The sequence below is a fragment of the Vulpes lagopus genome, chromosome 15 (genome assembly GCF_018345385.1).
Source record: "Vulpes lagopus strain Blue_001 chromosome 15, ASM1834538v1, whole genome shotgun sequence".
NCBI classification, from domain to species: domain Eukaryota; kingdom Metazoa; phylum Chordata; class Mammalia; order Carnivora; family Canidae; genus Vulpes; species Vulpes lagopus.
The window spans coordinates 40,086,061-40,107,693 of NC_054838.1; positions in this window are offsets into that span (position 1 = coordinate 40,086,061).

Sequence of the window (21,633 nt, forward strand, 5' to 3'; positions counted from 1 at the left end):
TCTTTCATTTTCGTTCTAATGTATCAACTGTTTCAGCAACCATGATAAAGTCCTTATAATTACTACTTTCAGTATTTCTCAATTGCCTGAGAGTGGAGTTCCTTTCATTATTGCCTCATCCAAGTGCTTCATCATTAAAAGTTTAACAATTCATTTTCCTAATTACCATTCAACTTAAAAATGCCATTTTAGGGTCTGCTTTCTACAACCACTTTTGGACAACAAGTGGTTGAGTTTTCAGCAAAATAGACATTGAGATTCTGAGAACTGCCTGTAGTAGGTTTACTGGAGAGTTATTAGAGAGTTATCTCTAGAATAACCATGTGAAGGAGTGAGGAAAGCAGGATTTGGTAAAGGCAGAAGTTGAACTACATGCATTTGTAATGATGATCTCAGTCCATCCTATGAGGGACTGTGAAACAGAGATGGTCCTAGAGAACTGTGCTCCATCAAACAAGGATCTGTTTGTACTGTCTGAATCAATCAGTTAATAGTTGAGGATGGCCTTCCCAGTAAGGGACTCAGAAGTGATACACCAGTAGCCAACACACTTAGCAGCTGAAAACCTGAGTCCTGAAGTGGTATTCAGGTGGCTCTCCTCAATATCCACTATAAAATAAATAATCGAAATGACGTTAATTTTGGAAGATTTCATAACATCATGCCCCTTATATTTATCTATAAGAAGTGTTTTTGAGACTTCAAACTGATGAAGTTTTAAAACAACATTTTTCCTTTTAGAACCCACAAGACCCTCACTTCATTAGTTTGAAAAAAGATAAAGGAAATGAAAGCCATAGGAATCACTCTGTGTCGGTATTCCAGGGTAAAAGCAATCAAATCTCACAATACATCTATTCTTCTGAATAAAGTGAAAAAGCTAGAAGCAGAACATAGTTCAGAATGAAGTATTTGGTATGTATTAAATAAGGAGAAATGGAACTCCAAGCTCATACTGGCCAATATATTTCCATACTTAAGGAGGTCAGATTAGCTATCAAAATAAGAACTCTGAATAGACTTTTGAAAGTACTAACATAATTAATCTTATTGCTATAATTTCTAAGAGTTATGAATCTCTGAACAGAACTCATTTCCTATATCAACATTTTCACAAATCATGAGGCATATTGCAGTAAAAAGCAACTTGCCAAAATTTTTTGATCACTGAAACATCAAAATACGATTTACCAATTTTACCGAGATGAATAACTTCTTTAGAAATTCTAAGCATTTCTCTCCCCGAATCCAATAACATTTTCTATTTTGCTATTTACTTATGGTTAGGCTTAAATGAGTATTTAATAAAAAATAATACTTGCTGCTGTTGGATATGTGAATAGAAAAAACATCATGCATGTATTTCTTATTGTGTAATTTTGTGAGAAATATTTATTGAGAAAAACGTTGTTTAGTTTCAAATAAAATATGTTATAAATGATCAAGATATGTAAAACTATTTAGAAAGGTACATCTTTTAAGAAAATTCACTTTTAACCTAAGGTTAACAAATGGGTAGATTGGAGGCTGTTCTTAACCTGCTAACTAGGAAAGGACAGGAGAAATAGACATACAAATGCAAATTATATAACTAAGAAAAAAGTTTTTTTATTTCCTTCCTTCCTTCCTTCTTTACTTCTCTCTCCCTCCCTTCTCTTCTCTCTTTCCTTTCCTTCCTCCCTTCCTTTCCTTTCCTTTCTCTTTTTTTTTTTTTTTTTTTAAAGGCAAGCATACTTCATATATTCAATCCTATTTCAAAGACAGGGAATAATTCCTTTTGTAAATACATATATATTAGTATATTCTTCAGTTTCATATATAATACAAATATGCATATCTCCAAAGGTATTAATAATAGCGTTAAGTGCAATAATCATTTATCCATCTATGATAACCACTGCTTTATTGGAATAGGTCCTTAGAAAGGTTTAGGTTCACTGGAAGAACAAAGAATAGTTTTTTAACTTTTTCCAAGCAAGATGTAGGGCCAGGGAAGTGAAGTTGGAATCCTAAAGCAATATATAGAATTGACATGTGGACCCATTAAAACAAAATGTAGCTAACTATGCCTGAAATATTTTGGTGCTGAACCTGTGAGTTGCTGACTTGCCCAGTTGAGACTACAGACAAACCTGAAGAATTATACTGCCTGAAAATGGTTTATTAAGTCTATAGGAGGGTAATCCCTCCCTCTAGGGCAGATGTAGGTACATGAGCATGTGGTTTTGGGAGGTGGTATGTGTTCATGTCACATAATCTCTGCTCTCTCTCTAACAATGAAGCAATGCCATGTGACCTTTTGAAGGAGATGATGGCAGGAGGCTGCAGAGGATTTGAGAAAACAGTGAACATTTAGAATAGTTGTTGAGAAAAATGGAGACGAAACTGTCTCCTTAATAATGAAAATCAAAATAACTAGTAATATTAAGGATGTATCCATTATTGGATTCCACAAATGTATACTGAAAGCTATTCTTTATTCTTCCTGATATATTTTTCTTCCTGGAAAAGTTCTGAGTGACTGCAGTTTAATGTAGAGTACATATTTGTTATATGGATGCAGCAGTGGAGAATTTCTGGACAAGCACAGAGACTGAAGTTACAGGTAAAAATGCTACATTAGCTCAGTTTGGAAAAGGTCTAAGTAAGGTAAAAAATGAGTGACATTTATATAGACAATATAAGACTTAGTAAGAACTGAAAATGGCCTCTGCACATACAAAAATTATTTTTTCACTTTAGTTTTAGAATAAGTGTTGAAATATACAATTAGTTCATGGTATGTATGTATTCTAATGACCTATTAACCTAAATATTCAATCTACCAGATCGTTGAATTCCCTGACCAGTCTAGATAAACAGTAGTTTGATTTATGCCTCTGTTCAGATACATATTTCAGAACCCATTTAAATCCAAATAAAATCCTAAGTTTCTTTCCATAATATGAGTCATAGGAGCTCTTGAGATTTACAATACTTTACACATACCAGAGGGCAATAAGTGAGAAGGCAAAGCAATTGAAAAATGATCTACATTTAAATACCAAATACAATTACTGCTAAATTCTGTTGGAATTTATTCCATTAATTACCAGTCACTGTGCCCCATCTTTCAAACACTTACTAATTCAAAGTTATTATTCTCACAAAGTTAAACTTGATGAGACCTAATCAGGTCATAGATAGGCCAATCTTTCATGGAAATGACTGGTTTTATATATGGTCCCATCTCATATTATTTTCTCTTCCATGATACTACTAACATTTATTAATAGTTGGTATATGCTAGGTGCAGTACATAGAATGTTATATTTTATTTAATTTATACCTCATAGAAGAATTATTTTATATACTCAAATTACACATGAAAAAACTAAGTTTAGGAGAGATTAAATAACTTGTCCTAATTCATGTAGTTGATAAACACCACCCTTATTTAAACAGGTCTATCTGATTCTACAATCCAAGATTTAATCATTTTGCAATTCTGCTTACATCTCACCCCTTATACATACTACTTCTCTGTCTTCACAGGCATCTACCCTGTAAGCCAAACTATAGATTCTGGCCCATAAATTTCAGACACTGATTCTCCCAAAGTTTGCAGAACAATATTTCTACTCACTATGTTCCATATGTAGTCTGCTATACTGCTGATCTTCTGAACTCATTGCTTGTTTATTGCCTCCTGCTTCTATTCTAGAACTGATGTATAGATCTTTCAAATCTTTTTAAAAGACTTAGCATGAGCCAATCCTACTAATATCCCAGACAGAATATTTTGGATTTTTTTTTTTTTTTTTGGTCCTTTAGAACCTAATTGTTTTGCTAGTTTCTCCAGTCACATCCACTGTTTCTCTGAGTTGGGCTAAAGATAACTTCAGATATGAGCATATGCACATGGAACTTTCCTGCAAGAATAACTCATGGAAATAAAGAACCGTTCTTATTTATCTTTATATCCTGTTGCATTGTACAAAGTCTCAAATATAACTGTGTCTTAAATAAATGGAAAAATCTAGGACAAATGCTGTACCTTGAAGAACATTGTGTCAGCAAGTATACATGAGAACTATTCTGGGCCCATTAAAATATACATTCTCACAGTTTTCTTGCAATCTGATAGCACACACTGCTTGGTTAGTACCACAGACCATGCAATTGGAATAAAAAAAACAGTTCTGGTTCCCTTCTCCTAGCATAGTGCTCTTATGATTGGATTATGTGCCACCAAATCCACCTCCAAATTTTTCCAGAATGATTAATTGAAGAGTAAATGAAGAAACTCCAGTGACAAACAAAGAATGGTGAGAAATTAAAGACTTATTAAGCTTTGTTAAGGAGAGGGAAGTTTTAATTCTGTCCCAAAAGAGAATCTAGAAAGAAATATGTTAAGCAGTCATTAAAACTAGACATTGGAGGACTCTTGATTTCTGAACTACTTTGTCTTTTTTTTTTCTGACTAGATATTCCTGGAAAACAAAGATCAGATCTTATGACGTAAACACTATTGCAAATAATAAAGGGAATTCCTACACAATAGACTGCACTGAGAATTAACCTTGGCTGCTGCCTTCATTCCCAAATGTTTACATGAAGTCTTTAATATTTCAAGTCTTTTAACAATACCAATAACATTCGTTGTTTGCAGCACAGAGTGCTTTCAGCGTATGCTATTTTAGTTAATGCTTATTTCTGTCATATTAGACATACCATTAAACAAAAACAAATACTTGCAAGTATATTAAAATGCTTAAGGATATTCAACTTCATTTATAAAAATTTTTCTTTATCTGGTATTTATAACCCACTGACCTGAAGATTAATTTACTAATGTGATTTAAAAGATGATTCTAAAAAAATGTTTATTTTGTCAAAACCAAAGTTAGGAGAGTTAATACTTATTACATGTCATGGTTAAAAACTTCAGTTTTGTCACTAATAGTTCCATAGTATGAATAGATTCATTAAATAAAAATCTTATATTGAAGGAGTTTAATTTGAAGATATATTTAAATTAATAGGATGATGTAAAACTAAATTATATTTTAAATAAATAGGTGCAAGTTAAATACACTTTAATGACTGGTAACCAGATAAAGACAAATTTAACAAAGCTTTATTTTATAGCTATACAGGGAAACAAGAGATAAGAGACTAATAATGTTTCTTGCATCCTCTGAAGTTAATAGAAGTTTCCCTCATAGGAATGCACAACATAGAATGACATGGATAAAGTATTTTAATGTACTTTTTATATTGAGATTTATTTTTTACCAAGCATATTTTGTGGGATACATATTATCACAGTATGTAATATAGTATCACAGTATGTATCACATTAGTAACTACTAATGTTGTGATAAACTATATCAAATGCAATGCAAAATCTCAGTGGCTTAATGTAACAAAGATTTGTTTCTTACTTACTCTGTATGTCCATGATGGTTTGACATGTACTCGCCCTATGTGTTCAGTGGTGGTCTGATCCATGTAGTCACTCAAGGGCTCAGGATGATTGCAATTTATCATCTCTGTGGCAGAAAGTAGAGATAGAATGGAGGAATGTAATTTATTATGTTTTCTCTCAACCTAGAAGTAAAACACACAGACTGCAATATTTATAAGAATTATAATCTCTGTGCTACATATAATACAGTCAGGTAGATTAATCTGATTTTCATATAAGAAAGAATATTCTGAAAATTATAAACCTAGTAAATCTAATAAATGGTGGAGCCGACATTGAAATTCAAGTCTTCTCTTATATTCTCTATCATATTACCTCAGTAGGTAAACAAGTAATTCCAAATGTACACTTACATGTCAACTTCCTATGTTCAATTAGAATTTTAAAGGATGGTCTTCAAGAAAAGACTAACTTTATTAAACAAGTAGAGCTGTTTCACTAACTGAAAAAAGCAAAATACAAAACAGATTCTAAGAGGAATGTGTACTTGGATACATGTTAATGCCATATGATCAAAAATCCTTTTTTAGTGAGAAAGAGTTGAATATATTTAAAAAATACATTTTAAACAAATTAATATATATATAAATATATATATAGTTGATTGGTGTGAGGCTATTCACTTGAAAAACAAAATTAATTCTGCTTTTAAATCATGTTCTTCCTATTTGATTTGTTCCAATAGTTGTCATATTATAGTTATCTCCATGGTGATAAAATGTGACACTGTAAACACTAACTAAAGCAGGCCAGAGGGAAAAGATGCTTGTAGAATAAAGGGCTTCTTACCCATACACAGCCTGGTAATCATCATTTGTGAGAAACTTTAAAGAAAAATGAAAGCACATAATAAAAGGGAGTCTAGTGATCATATACGATTAAAAATAAGAGAGGAAACTGATAATTTAGCCCTCCAAAGGCCCTAGATATAATCAATTAAATAATCACCTTTCAGAGTAAGCCACCATCTTCTTAGACTATTACCAACGCTTCAGAGATAAGCATCATAATTTTGATAGGAAAGAAAGAATGATATATTTCTGAGCATTTCCAAAAAGTAAATGAGAGTATTTTAGCTTTCCTCTCTTAAACTGCACAGTGTTAATTTTATAACACTGCTTCATTTCATGGATTCAGGGAAATTCATAATTCTATTTATCTGTTCACACTGCAGAATGTGTCATTATTGGGAAACGCTTCTTTCTTTTTGAAGATTACTATATTTCTGTTACCTGCACTAGAATTCTATGTACACAAAATGTATTGTATCATATGTTAACAGATGAATGTTTCTCATTCCCTACTTCTTCCTGGAGAGTATTATAAGTAACTTGCCAGAGAGGAAATTTGGAAAAACTTTTCCGATCTCTATCTAATCAACTGTGCTACTCTCCATTCTAATAAAGAAAAAAGCCCTGAAAGCGATGCTTTTATTTATTCTTCTATTAAATAAATATTTGCTAAGTTTTTACTGTTTGCAATCATAATTCTTGTTTTTACACCTATCATTTTAGGAGAGTTAACAAGTTGGCATCAGGCTTAAAATCCTGTGGAATATCATTCAAATGTATCTTTACACAATATGTTTTCTCTCCACAAAAACATGCTCACACAAAAATATGCAATCACATCCCAGAACCATCCTTAAGAGCCATTATGTACTCTGAAATATTGCTGGATCAGAAGATAAACTAAACCAAATGGTGTCCAAATTATGGGGATTTTTCAAAGAAGTTTAAAAAAGAAGTGAATGTGTCCAGAATATTATTGCCAATGATTTTTCAATTAAACAATACCAAAGAAAAGCTATCTACTCTCAGTACTGTTTCATTTGTGTGTGGATGCATATGTGCACACTCAAAAGGGAATAAAAATAAATCTCAATATAAAGACCAGTCCTTTAAAAGATAAATTTATTTTTTGGGAAATGTTATTAAAAAACCAACACTAGTCCATACATTGACATTTTGAAGCCACTGGTACAGATTAGAATTTCAGGTCTTTTAGACAAACTTTTAACTGTAGAAATTGGGATGAATATTTTCATCTCTAAAATAACCACACAATATTTTGTGACTTGTAGATGATAACATATACATAAACTTCTAGGTTTTGGCAAGTACAACTTCAGTATGTGAAATGTTAACATCAGGAGAAGCTGGGTGAATTATATGTGGGAAATCTCTGTACTAATTTTCAATTTCAACACTGAAATATTATGATGAATTGCTGCTATTCATAAGTCAGACACACCAAAAACTATAGAGATACTGGCAATCAACCAAAGTATTGTATTTTACAAGCCATGTCGAGCTAGTAGCCATTGCTGTGCAGCATGTAACATCTCTGGTAGAATGAAGTAATCCAAAAAACCTATACATGTTTTCTCATCCCTTCCCTTTTTCAGGAATAATGCAAAATAAAAATCAGTTTTTTCTTCTGATATATATATATATATATATATATATATATATATATATATATATATATATATCTGAATCCTCCTATAGGCATATAGGAACTCCCAAATGTCTCTCATCCTAAGTATACAATGAAACAAATCAATCCCATTTTTATTTCATACCTTTTACCCACTTCCTTGCCTTTCCTCTTCTTCATTAACAAACTTCTGGGAGGAATTTTCCATATATAATATTTCAATTTACTTACATTTTATTTCATTTACTATTAAATCTATTCAAATCTGGCTTCTATTCCCAATGTTCCATCAAAATAGCTCTCAATATAATCACCAATGACCTCCATATTGTTCATCCCAATGGACATACTTCGGAACTTACTTCACACAGGTCTGCCTTACTGAAAGAGCTGCTTTCCCATTGGCTCTAAGGTGATACGTTCTCCTGCCTTCTCTCCCTCTGTATCTGCTATTTCTGCTTTGTTGCAGGTTTATTACTGTTGGCATTACTCAACCTTCAACCTTAGGAACCACACTTTCCATTCTATACACAATTCATAATATAGTATTGCTATAGTCAGGGTTTCCTGAATTCCTGGCCTATATTTTCAAGTGTATTCAGAACTTTAATTGTTCAAATGTACCTTAAATTCAATATTGTCATTTCAGTCTGTTAGCAATTATTATTTTAGAGCTTCTTATCTCAGGGAAGGATGACTTCATCTATTCCAGTAGCTGACCCGAGACCTTAAACTCTTTTTTGAGACTTGTTTTTGCCTTTATTCAATATACCAAATCTATCTCCAATTCCTACTGATTTAATTCTAATCTTCAAACTCAATTGCTTATCTCCATCTTTTTATTTTATTTTTTATTTTATTTTTTTTAATTAATTTTTATTGGTGTTCAATTTACCAACATACAGAAAAACACCCAGTGCTCATCCCATCAAGTGTCCACCTCAGTGCCCGTCACCCATTCCCCTCCAACACCCGTCCTCCTCCCCTTCCACCACCCCTAGTTCGTTTCCCCGAGTTAGGAGTCTTTATGTTCTGTCTCCCTTCCTGATATTTCCCAACATTTTTTTTCCCCTTTCTTTATATTCCCTTTCACTATTATTCATATTCCCCAAATGAATGAGAACATACACTGTTTGTCCTTCTCTGATTGACTTATTTCACTCAGCATAATACCCTCCAGTTCCATCCACGTTGAAGCAAATGGTGGGTATTTGTCGTTTCTAATTGCTGAGTAATATTCCATTGTATACATAAACCACATCTTCTTTATCCATTCATCTTTCGATGGACACTGAGGCTCCTTCCACAGTTTGGCTATTGTGGCCATTGCTGCTACAAACATCGGGGTGCAGGTGTCCCGACGTTCCATTGCATCTGAATCTTTGGGGTAAATCCCCAACAGTGCAGTTGCTGGGTCGTAGGGCAGGTCTATTTTTAACTCTTTGAGGAACCTCCACACAGTTTTCCAGAGTGGCTGCACCAGTTCACATTCCCACCAACAGTGTAAGAGGGTTCCCTTTTCTCCTCATCCTCTCCAACATTTGTTGTTTCCTGCCTTGTTAATTTTCCCCATTCTCACTGGTGTGAGGTGGGATCTCATTGTGGTTTTGATTTGTATTTCCCTGATGGCAAGTGATGCAGAGCATTTTCTCATGTGCATGTTGGCCATGTCCATGTCTTCCTCTGTGAGATTTCTCTTCATGTCTTTTGCCCATTTCATGATTGGATTGTTTGTTTCTTTGGTGTTGAGTTTAATGAGTTCTTTATAGATTTTGGAAACTAGCCCTTTATCTGATATGTCATTTGCAAATATCTTCTCCCATTCTGTAGGTTGTCTTTTAGTTTTGTTGACTGTATCCTTTGCTGTGCAAAAGCTTCTTATCTTGATGAAGTCCCAATAGTTCATTTTTGCTTTTGTTTCTTTTGCCTTTGTGGATGTATCCTGCAAGAAGTTACTGTGGCCAAGTTCAAAAAGGGTGTTGCCTGTGTTCTCCTCTAGGATTTTGATGGAATCTTGTCTCACATTTAGATCTCTCATCCATTTTGAGTTTATCTTTGTGTATGGTGAAAGAGAGTGGTCCAGTTTCATTCTTCTGCATGTGGATGTCCAATTTTCCCAGCACCATTTATTGAAGAGACTGTCTTTCTTCCAATGGATAGTCTTTCCTCCTTTATCGAATATTAGATGACCGTACATTTCAGGGTCCACTTCTGGGTTCTCTATTCTGTTCCATTGATCTGTGTATCTCCATCTTTTTAATGCCAAATCCTCCAATCCAGTCTGCCATTAATCTTGGCCTAGAAAAAAAAAATCTTGGCCTAGAATTCTGCAATAAAATATTAGATAGTCTTGCATTCATTCTATTTTCTAATATGCTCTCCATAATGCTGCTAGAGTAGTCTGTTCAGACACAGAACATGTTCTTATATCACATTCCTGTTTAAAATGATTCAGTACTACTTTGAGAAAAAAATTTATAATTTAGCCCATGAAATGAATCTTGCCTCCTTTTCAGCATCAACATACATTACATTCCACCTGCTTTCTTTTTCAGAATTAAATTTCTTTGACTTCCTTTGATTTTCCATGCTTATTCTCTATTTCACATATTTGGAAATCTATGCTATGGGAGGCTGTGATCACTGAACACCATGCCTAGGAATATGGCATCAAAGAACAGAGATGTTATGCATGAATTCCTGATTTATTCATTGGCTCTAATGATTAAAAGGGCATTTCTTATCACTTTAAACTTTAGTTTCATCACTAAAATAGAGTAAGTAGTACTATGTACTTTATAGACTTTCCAAGTATATTAAGTAAAATGAAACAATAACTAGTTAAAATCCAACATTTAAGTCACTGGCTGTGTGCCTTTCGACAAATCATTTTTACACATTAGTCTACACATCAATACAAGAATACACTGAGCACTTAATGTGTTATATAGTTTATGTATAGTACTGATATGGCATGCTTATTAATGTTTAAAATATGGGATTAATAATAGGGACTAATTATTTTCCCTTTAGATTTCTGTTTTTGGACAAGAGTTATTTTTGAATAATACCATTAACCCAGTACTGCGAATATTCTGTATCCTGAGTAATAAATATTCTATATATCCTGAATACTGTAAAGTTTAAAATTCTTGTGCTTCAGTTTTATCAGTGCTCCAAAAACTTAATATACATAAGAATCACCTGGGGGGTCTTTTAAAAATACAACACTGATTCAGTAGGTTTAAGATGATTTCCAAAATTCTGCATTTCTAATTTCCCACGTGATGCTGGGATTCTCACCTTTAATTTACCTTTTAGGCATATCAACATGGATGGACAGAAAACACTAACATCAGCATAAACCAATCTATCAACATGAATTTGAAGTGCTATATATGTTTTTTTTAAGTTATACTATGTATTCTGAAAGAAAGAAATGTAAGATGTGTATCCTTCCTGTCATGATTTTTAAAAAGTAAGGTTGGCATTTCAATTAGAAATAGAGAAAACCCTATTAAACTGATTTAAATAGTGCTGGTTGATACAAATCAAATGGGCAGTGAGAGCATGCTTTATACATTATAGATGTATAATAAATACTTAAAATGGGAATTTAATGAATGAGCAAATTTTACTTGCAGAAATAGTTGGAGGAGGGTTAAGGAAAATAAGAGATGTGAATTGTGATTGATGGATGGATAGATACTGGATTCTTGTCACAGATAGGAAGGAGGATTTAGGATGAAGAATGAAATTGATCAAAGCCACAAGGGGCAAGAATGAAAATGGTACAGAGAGAGAGACCATGAGAAGTTCTTCTGGACTTAAAGAACATGGAAGAGTTTGGTTCTGAGCAGTGGTGTTTGACATGCTAGTCAGTCTTGACGTGTCATGAGCAATTTGTCACTAATATGATTTTAAGTATCCAATATTCATGTCATATGAATTATAGTAAGGTCAATGTTCAATATTATTTGTATAACAATACTGTTACATCTTGATTCTCTTTTTTGAGTGCCAGAGGCAAATGAAGTAATAGTTGGCATATTATGCATTGCACATTGGAGATGTGTCTCATAGGTGAGTGCCATCTCTCATGTATACCACACCAGTATCAAAAATGAGCATTTTTGTGGCAAAGATTAGTGCCTGACACATAGTAGGTACTCAAGAAAATATTTGCTAATCCTTCATACCTAAACATATTATTAGTGGTAGCATTTTTGGTTAGAAGTAAGCATGACCTGCCTTATTTTCTCAAAGACAGTAGAAAGAACCATACATATTTATTCAGAATTCAGTCTTATTACTATTTGCATTTAATAATCAGAAGCTTGAGAAAACTAAGCAGGTAAATATATGTTTTTAGAGGGATAATCCTTATTTGGAGCCCCTTTATGTGTGACATAAATAAGACAGTCATTTTAACAATTAACTTCTCAAATATTGAAGGTCACAAATAATCTGAGAGACAATACTGTGCAAAAGTTTAAGGAAATACAACTACTTAGAAGGGTTCCAGATTCCATGAAGAGGATATTAATTAAGCATTACAAATGTATCAATGAGTTTTTCTGGTTTGGAATACAGAGATTTCTATTGTCATGGTTTTCCACAGCTGTCATTCCAAATACCAATATGATGCTGTTCAAATTAAATTAGCTTTCCAATATTTCAAACCTTAACTTCTTATGCTAATATTAAACTAGCAATGCAATCAAATGTATATCTACCTCCTGGTATTTGTTATTAATGGAAAGGTAATAAAGTGGGTGATTAAACATTTGCTAGTTACTCCAGTAATCGCTGGACCAGCCTCCTGAGGAGGCCAAGTTCAATAACATGTCACAAAAATGATAAAATCTTAATGAGTCATTAACTGGCTTTGGAATTGTTAGGTACAGAGCATAATTATTTTCTTGATCATAAAAGAGGAAGTTGAGGCTAAGAAAAATATATAATAAGTTGGGTGGTATTTATTATGTCAAATAATACATATACTCTAATTCTGAGTTTTTCATTTTCTCAATTTCAGAGGCTTTGAAACATAGGCAGATTACTTTCTCCATCATAATGAAATACTTCATATAAGAATGATTTAAGAAAAACATTTCCAAGCCTCCTAGTACCTTTGAATCTGCATATATAAGTTTGCTCTTAATTCAAAAGTTATAATTCCTTAGTTTCAAAGTTATGTTTTGTATTTTTTTTTTTTTTTTTGTCTTTGGATGCCATGAAGATGGACAACCACAGGTAACAGTGACTTTCCTATTTTTATCCCATCTAATCTGTGTAGGTTAGAAATATATACTTACCAAGATGGTCAATAACCTATAGATTCTGTTGTGTTCTGTTGAATTAGTGAAAGATGACTTCTCAGGTGGCATGAAGGATGCAGCTCATGTCCTTGTAGCACACAGTTAAGTAGTAGCATTATAGGATAACACCTGAGATAGGACTAGTCTTTCAGGCAGTCAGCCAGCCCTGTAATGAGGCTTAGATATCCAACCTAAACAGCAGCTGGAGGTTTTAACAGATCCTGATTAGAGGAGGGCACAAAGAATCACAGTAAGTCAGGCTGCCATGTTATTTCAGAAATGTTTGTAAGGCCTAATTAGGATTACCACAGAGAGGGTTTGAAGAGTGGCATGATGGCAGATTTTAAATATTTTATCTGAGACACTTCACTCATAAGAAAGAGTAGCACAATTAGTACTATTGAAAAAGTACTGGTAAGAATAATTATTCAGCCTCAGGAAAAACTATCTAAAAAATAATGCCTTCAAAAATGAATGGTCTTAGAAGAAAATACAGAAAAATAAATAAATAAAAAAAGAATAAAATACAGAGGATCATCTCCTTGACATAACTCTGGGTAATTAATTTTTGGATTTGACACCAAAAGCAAGAACAAAAAGCAAAAATAAACAAGTAGGATTACATCAAATTAAAAAAAAAAACAAACAAACTTCTTCTGCACAACAAAAGAAATCATCAACAAATGAAAAGGCAACCTACAGAATGGGTGATATTTGGAAATCATATATCTAATAAGGGGTAAACATCTGATATATATAAAGAGCTTAAACAACTCAATAGCAAGAAAACAAAAAATCCAATTTAAAAATGGGCAGAGGAACTAAATAGACATTTTTTTTCCAAAGAAGACAACCAGATGGCAAACAGGTACATGAAAAGGTTCTCATCATCACTGATCATCAAGGCAATGCAAATAAAAACTACAATGAGATATTTTATACCTGTTAGAATGACTACTGTCAAAAAGACAAAAGATACAAGTGTTGGCAAAGATATAGAAAAAAGGAAACCTTTACTCACGATTGGTGGAAATACAAATTGTTACAGCCACTATAGAAAACATTATGGAAGGTGCTCAAAACTTAAAAAATAGAAGTACTACATGATACAATAATTTCACTTCTGGGTTTATATATGAGGAAACAAAATCACTATCTTAAAAAAAATATCTGCATCCCTATGATCATTGCAGGATTATTTACAATAGCCAAGACATGGACACAACCTAAGTGTCCATCAACAGAAAAATGGATTAAAAAATGTAGCATGTATATGCAATGGAATATTATTCCTCTAAAAAAATGATTAAAATTTTGACATTTACAACATGGGTGGACCCTAACAGCCTTAGGCTAAGTGAAATATGTCAGACAGAGAAAGAAAAATATTAAATAATCCCACTTATATGTGCAATCTGAAAAAATAAAATATAGAAACAGAGAACAGATAGGTGTTGACAGCAGTGGGGGGCCAGGGAAATAGGTGAAGGTGGTGAAAAGGCATAAATTCACAGCTATAAGAAAAATTCTTAAGAATTTAATGTATAATAAGGTGATTATAGTTAACAACATTGTACATGTATATAAAAGTTGATAAGGGAGTAAATTTTAAGAGTTCTCATCACAAAAAAAAACTGTGAGGGGATGAATTTTTAACTAAATTTATTGTGATATCACTTGAAAATATATATATGCCACATCATTATCTCACATGCCTTGAACTAATACAATATTACACATCAATTATATCTCAATAAGACTGGAAAAGAATAAACGAATGGATCCAGTGTTTACAAAAATACATGGTGCACTATGTGAGGTAGTGTGCTTCCCTACCTTTTATTTTATTTTTAAAGCTTTATTTAGTTGAAGGGAGAGGAGGGCAGAGGGAGAGAGAGAATCCCAAGCAGACTCCCTGCTGAGCACAGAGCCTGATGTAGGGCTCCATCCCAGGACCCTGAGATCATGACCTGAGTTAAAACCAAGAGTCAGACGCTTAACTGACTGAACCACACAAGTGCCCCCTGCTTTTTTTTTTAAGTGTAAATGATTACTTACCAGAGATATAAAAAATGAGATTTATAGATTTGTTATATTTACTATTCTTCATATGATGTTTATAATAATTATTTAATTCATGGAACTCACCTAGAATCATTTCTGCCACATAATTGTTTAACAACTGGTTATCATCTCTATTATTAAAAACAATGTAGTTACTGTGTCATATCAATCACATGATGCACCAGGTTTTCACTTTGTACCCTGTCAAAATGAATTGTGTTTTAAGCAGCAGCATTTGTTAGCTATGTTGTAAATACATAAATGATGATGTGCCTTAAATCAATGATATATTAAATAAAATATGGCACTAGCTTCATTCATCACAGTATGTGCAGTATTCATCTTTGCTTTTCAGATAAAACTGCTACCTGTTTAGGGATTCTGTTGTTGACAGGTAAGTGTTCAGAAGTGGCCCCGAATTATTCTGGAAGTTATACTAGGCCCAAGGCCAGTCACTTCATAACTTGTCCAGTTACCATGAGATGGTCACCAGGAAAGAGCTCCTCCATTCAATGTTAACTGTTTGTATGATCTTGGCTAGTTCTTTTACGATTTACATTATAGAATCTAAGTAAAGATTGCTTAGAGAGAATAGAAAGGGAATGGGGCATGTGCACAGAGATGAACATGGATGCTATGAAGAAAGAACGACTGGAATAATAATTTATTTCTAGAGCTTGGTTCTTCCCTGTTCTAAGGACCAGTAAGTCTTTAATCTTTAAGATACTTTTAACATCTGCCCAGTTAGGGCAAAACCGATTCACAAATGTAATATTACATATGCCTGGGCTTGAAAAGACCTTGAAGAAGAATTCAAGATTTGGCAACATTGAGAAGAAACCATCCCAAAAGTAAACCTCTTTTTAGCCTGGAGTGTTCCATGATGGCAAGAAAGTGCTGTGCCCAAGATTGCGAATCCTAGAAACCACCAAGGAGCCCACCCCAATGCAAACACACGAGGGTTTATTTGCAAGCTGAGCTTGGCTCCAAGTGTACCCGACACAGCGGAGCAGGGACTTGGACCCCAGGTGGGGAGCAGGGACTTGGACCCCAGGTGGGTTTCAGCTTAGTTTTAAGGGCTGGTCTAGGGGCCTCCAGAAGGGGTGGAGGAATTTCTCAAGTTCTGTTTACATTCTGATATGGGGCTTTCAAAGGCATTGAGCTCTGTTCTCATTCTAATATGGGGCTTTCTAGAACGTTAAGCTGTAAGCTGTTTTCTTCCTGTAACTGAAGTAAGGTAAAGTTCAGCTCTTACTCACAGGGGCCTGGGATGGCTGTACTTGTGCTAACGCTGAACTTAAAGTGGAATGGCCTTAATTTTCTCGGCCTCCACTGAAAGTTCTCAAGTATCTGTCCTTATCTGTTTTTTGTTTTTGTTTTTGTTTTTGTTTTTGTTTTGTTTTGTTTTTTTCATTAACTGAAGGTTTAAAACTAGTGTTTAAAACATTATCATTATCACCAAGATTTTATGATGACTGGACTGCTCATATGGAATTATTATAAAATGTTTTGCCTATTGTCATAGGGATATTTAGAAATATTAGACCATTTGGGGTATCTGGGTGGCTCAGTTGCTTAAGGGGCTGACTATTGGTTTCAGCTCATGAAACTGATCTCATGGGTTGTGGGATCAAACCCCACATCAGGCTCTGCACTCAGTGGGCAGTCTGCTTGAAGACTTTTTCTCTGAGCCTCCTCCCACTCACTCTCTCTAAAATAAATAAATCTTTAAAAAGAAAAAAAGAAATATTAGACCATGACATCTCTGTAGTAGAGACGTCCATATTCATTCTCCACTTCCTTTTTTAGTAACAGAACTTTTGATGAAAGCATATCACATAGCCAGCCAGTCAGATTACATTTCCTAGCCTCCCTTGTAGTTAGGAGGCACCATATGAGCAAGCTTTTGCAATGACACATGAGCAGAGTAAAGGATGAAACTTCTGGGTCACTTCTGTATCAGGAAGCTGCTTACTCTACATTTTTTATCTGGAGAAACATGTGACTGGAATGAAAGCCACCCATTGACAATCCAAGTAAAAGGAACATTCTAATGAATGCAGAGCAACAAGACAAAGGAACTTGGGCCCTTAGATAACCTTATGAAACACACATTACCTTTTAATGATGGCCTTAACCTTGGCTCCTGGCAAGTTTCCTTTACCTGCTCTCTGCATATGCCTAGCTGCTTCACCACATGAATTCCTTTTGCTCATGCTTCCTGGTAACCTAGTTATTTGAGATAGAAATTTCTATCTTGTTTGACCCACAGTATTCCTTATCTCATATTTCTTAAGAAGCTTAGCATATACCATAACTAATACATTCTTTAATGTATTTTAAATGAAGCTGGGATGATTATTCTTTCTTTCTTTTATAGATTATCTGACTGGTTGTTGTTGATTTTTCTCAAAATAAATGTGAATCTTACTAAGGCCCTTTGCTCACTAATAAGATTTATGCTACAAAGGAACTCTCAACATCATGGTACTAACTCTGTCCTTGAAGATCAAGATGGCTTTAAAGATTCCAAATATAATAAACATAAAATAAAAATGAAGAGATTTTAAATTGAGTACTGTCTACTTTAATCATAGAAGTCTTTAGAAAGGTCAGCTATGGACTAAAGGTATGAAATCTACCCAAACAGATCACGAAATCCATGAAAAGAAAGGATAATCACTAGATAATTATTTTGTAATCTTACTATTTACGTAAGAGAATAATAGGAAAAGATTTATGTATACATTGTTTTGACTATGTATACACATATGTTTAGATATTTGGATTTGGATCTCATTTTAATAAAACAAACTTGTTTTAAAATGAGTTGGATATCATGGAGTTTCTGTTCACTGCAACTGTCTTACTTCTCTCAGTGAAAATTTCAAGAAAGTCCAAGTAGCATTCATGTTGTTGAGATAACATGTTTCTACATAAAAAAAAAAAAAAAAGACAGAAATGAAAATCATAAGAAAAAAAAATCCTGGTAGTTGGTATGCTCAAAACAAAATATAGATCAATTACTTTTATCCCTTCATTGATAGTTCAAGCTGGAAGCAATCTCAGCTCTATTCCCTTGACTCGCAAATGAGAAATTAGAGGCCAAAAGAGTTAGACAATGTAATAAGATTAATCAAGGTCACAAAGCTAATTACAGACAGAGTCAAGATTAAAACATTGGTTTCCTGGTTTCCAGTCCTGGCCTTTTCCCACTGAGCCATATTGTCATTAAAGCTCTATTTAAAAGTAATCTGGTTAAAAATACAGCTAAAGAGAAGAAGCAAGTCTTTCCAGGTTGTTTAATCAAATGCAAAATTCCTCAAAGTTTACTCACATAAAGCACTTGTGGCTAGAGCGCCAGTCTTTTGCTAGGGTACTGCATGTCAAATCAAAGAAATTGGAGTATGAACATGACTAGGAAGAGCTGCAAAGTGTAACATTGGGCAGTGGGACTCAGGTCACATTTTGAATGGCTGGAAAGAGGGGAGGATTTAAGCCCCAAATATGGGGCTTAAAGGAAGAATAAATCTGTTAACAGAGCAATTACTCATGTCCTCAGTAAACTGCCTCCTTCAAGGATTAGCGGATAAATCTAGGCCTAGGCATTAGTGTTTTCTTGGCACATCTTCTTCCTTCTGGACATCAATAACAATGTATTTACCCAATTATCAGATAATCCCCCTTAAATTGATCAATTGATAGCTCCCCAGTCCTTTCAAAGCACTGCTTTGTTTTCTTTGGCCTCAAAACCTAAAAATATTTCTAGAGGTCAGAAAAGTACAAATTGCAAATTTATTATTCTTGGAGTCACAGGATGACCTTTAACCTGATTTTTCAGAACCAGCAAGGAGCCTTGGAAAAGTGATTTCCATTAAACTAAACAGAACTTCAAGGGCTTAAAGGTGGCTTGGAGACTTAACCCCTTCAGGGGCTCAGCCTGCACTGAGAGGAGGAATTGGTAGTCACACAAGACACCTGCCATTTCTACATCAATTCATTCCGAAACAGGATACTTGTTTTGTTATGTTTTTTTTTTTTTCACTTGCCTTTGCAACTAAACAATACGGGAGAAATTGTTACACAGTGAGAATTCCTATGGAGAAAATAATTTTCCCTTCACACAAATTAAACATTAGATGGTTTTAATTTAAATAAGGATACCACAGATCCTCAACTGTACATTTGAAATTCTTCAAACAGGGTAAGAACTGCTCAGAGTCCAATGTCTTTCATAGTTTTAGAGGAGTTCACAAATTTTGCAAAAGAAAATACAGGACATCCAGTTAAATTTGAATTTAAGTTTGAAATTCAATATCAAGGGATATTTCTCAGTATAAATATGTCCTACATTTTTCATGAGACATACTTAAAATAAAGAATGCATCTGTTGGGTGCCTGAGTGGCCCAGTTGGTTAAGCAGCAGACTCTTGTCAGCTCAGGTCATGATCTCAAGGTTGCGTGATCCAGCCCCAGGTTGGGCTCTGTGCTTAGTGTGGAGTCTACTTGGGATTCTCTCCCTCTCCTGCCCCTCCCCTGCTCACTTTTTCTTTCTTAAATAAATAAATAAATAAATAAATAAATAAATCTTTAAAAAATGTATCTGTTGTTAGAAGTCCAAATGTAACTGGTATCTATAGAGTCCCACATTTTGTTTAGCAATATCATATTGAGAGACCCTAACATTTTAGCTACTAGTGGTGTAGTAGTTGCCAAACAGCAAAAGATGACAGAGACTGATGCATGATGCAATTTAGGCCTAGCTAGGTTCAGAATACGTCACCTCAAATGTGGTACTTTGACATATTCAATATTTTCAGCTGAAGGAGTTTGAGAAAATGGCAGAAGCAGAAAGGTCTCTCTGACCTAGCCCTTTCCTTCCCTGAAAGAAGTCATAAGACTCTCATGTGAGAAGTACCCTCTCCATACCTTTCCTGAGAAGAAAGGGACATCCTTATCTCCAAGAGGAAAGAGAAGAATCTGAACTAACAGGCCTCATGGTTTCCTCCATTTACTACACTTAGCTTATATTCTTTGCCCTATCACCTTGTTCTACAACTACCCACTCTGCATCCCACATGGCAGTAAAGCACTCAAGTGTAATGGTTTCTTCAGGTCTTTATTTCCCTACAAAGGCTGTGGGATCTATATTAAATAAATGTATATGCTTTACTCCTGTTAATTCCTCTTGAACAGTTTAATTTTCAGACCTAGCCAGGGATCTTAAGAGAGTTGAGGAAACTTCTTTTCACCCCTCCAGGACACAGTCTGACTTATATTAGTCTAAGAATCAAGACAGCAAAGGATTTCAGCAAGGTCTATGAGAGAGAAAGTCATTCTTCATCGACACCATCTCTACAATTTGCCTATTTCATTTTCAGCTGCATCTCTCAATTCTCTCTGGAATCTTCTTCCCCCAGACAAGTTTCCTTCTGCTACCCTGAGAATGGACTTGGTTATTCCCCACATTCTCCATAGATATTTGGATCACATTGTTCTCCCATCTGGTACACACTTTTCCCATCTGTAGTTTCTTTAATCATTTAATCCCAATCACCATTTAAATCCTATTTCATCTGCAAAACTTCCCTTGTTAGCATATGGCTCTCCTCCTCAGTTTGAAACACTAGAGAACATTCTAGGTCCTTTATTTGGCACTAACATTTCAACATGGTTCTTTAAATTGCTAATTCATCCTCTCTCTCTGCCTCTTTCTGTCTCTGCCTCTGTCTCTGTTTCTCTCTCTCTCTCTCTCTCTCACACACACACACACACACACACCCTACCCTGCCTCTTGTTTTTTTTTTAGTTAGAATAATATCCTGAAGGGAGGCACGACGATGTATTTCATTGCCATTAATGTGCCAAATCTGGGTTAATAGTTTCGATATTCAGTTGCTCTCCTAACTTAAAGTCATTCTCTATCTCCTTGAATTAATCTAAACCATCTGTTCATTCATTTAATAACATTTTCTCAGCACCTATCATATGCCAGATGTTTCTTTAGTTTTCAGATAATTAAAATAGAAGTTGAATGAGGGCAGACATTCAGTTTTGTTTAGCTAAATCTACAAAAACTAGAAAATGTCTGGCACAACATAAGTGCTCAATGAATATGGGTTGAATAAACAAAATAGGACCTACTATTTATTCCTTATTTTAAATCCAGCTTTTCTTACTTCTCAAGACTTCATCTCTTTTATTTTTTTAAAGTCTTTATTTATTTATTCATGAGAGACAGATAGAAAGAGGCAGAGACATAGGAAGAGGAAGAAGCAGGCTCCCTGTGGGGAGCCTAAGTTGGGACTGGATCCCAGGACGCAGGGATCACGACCTAAG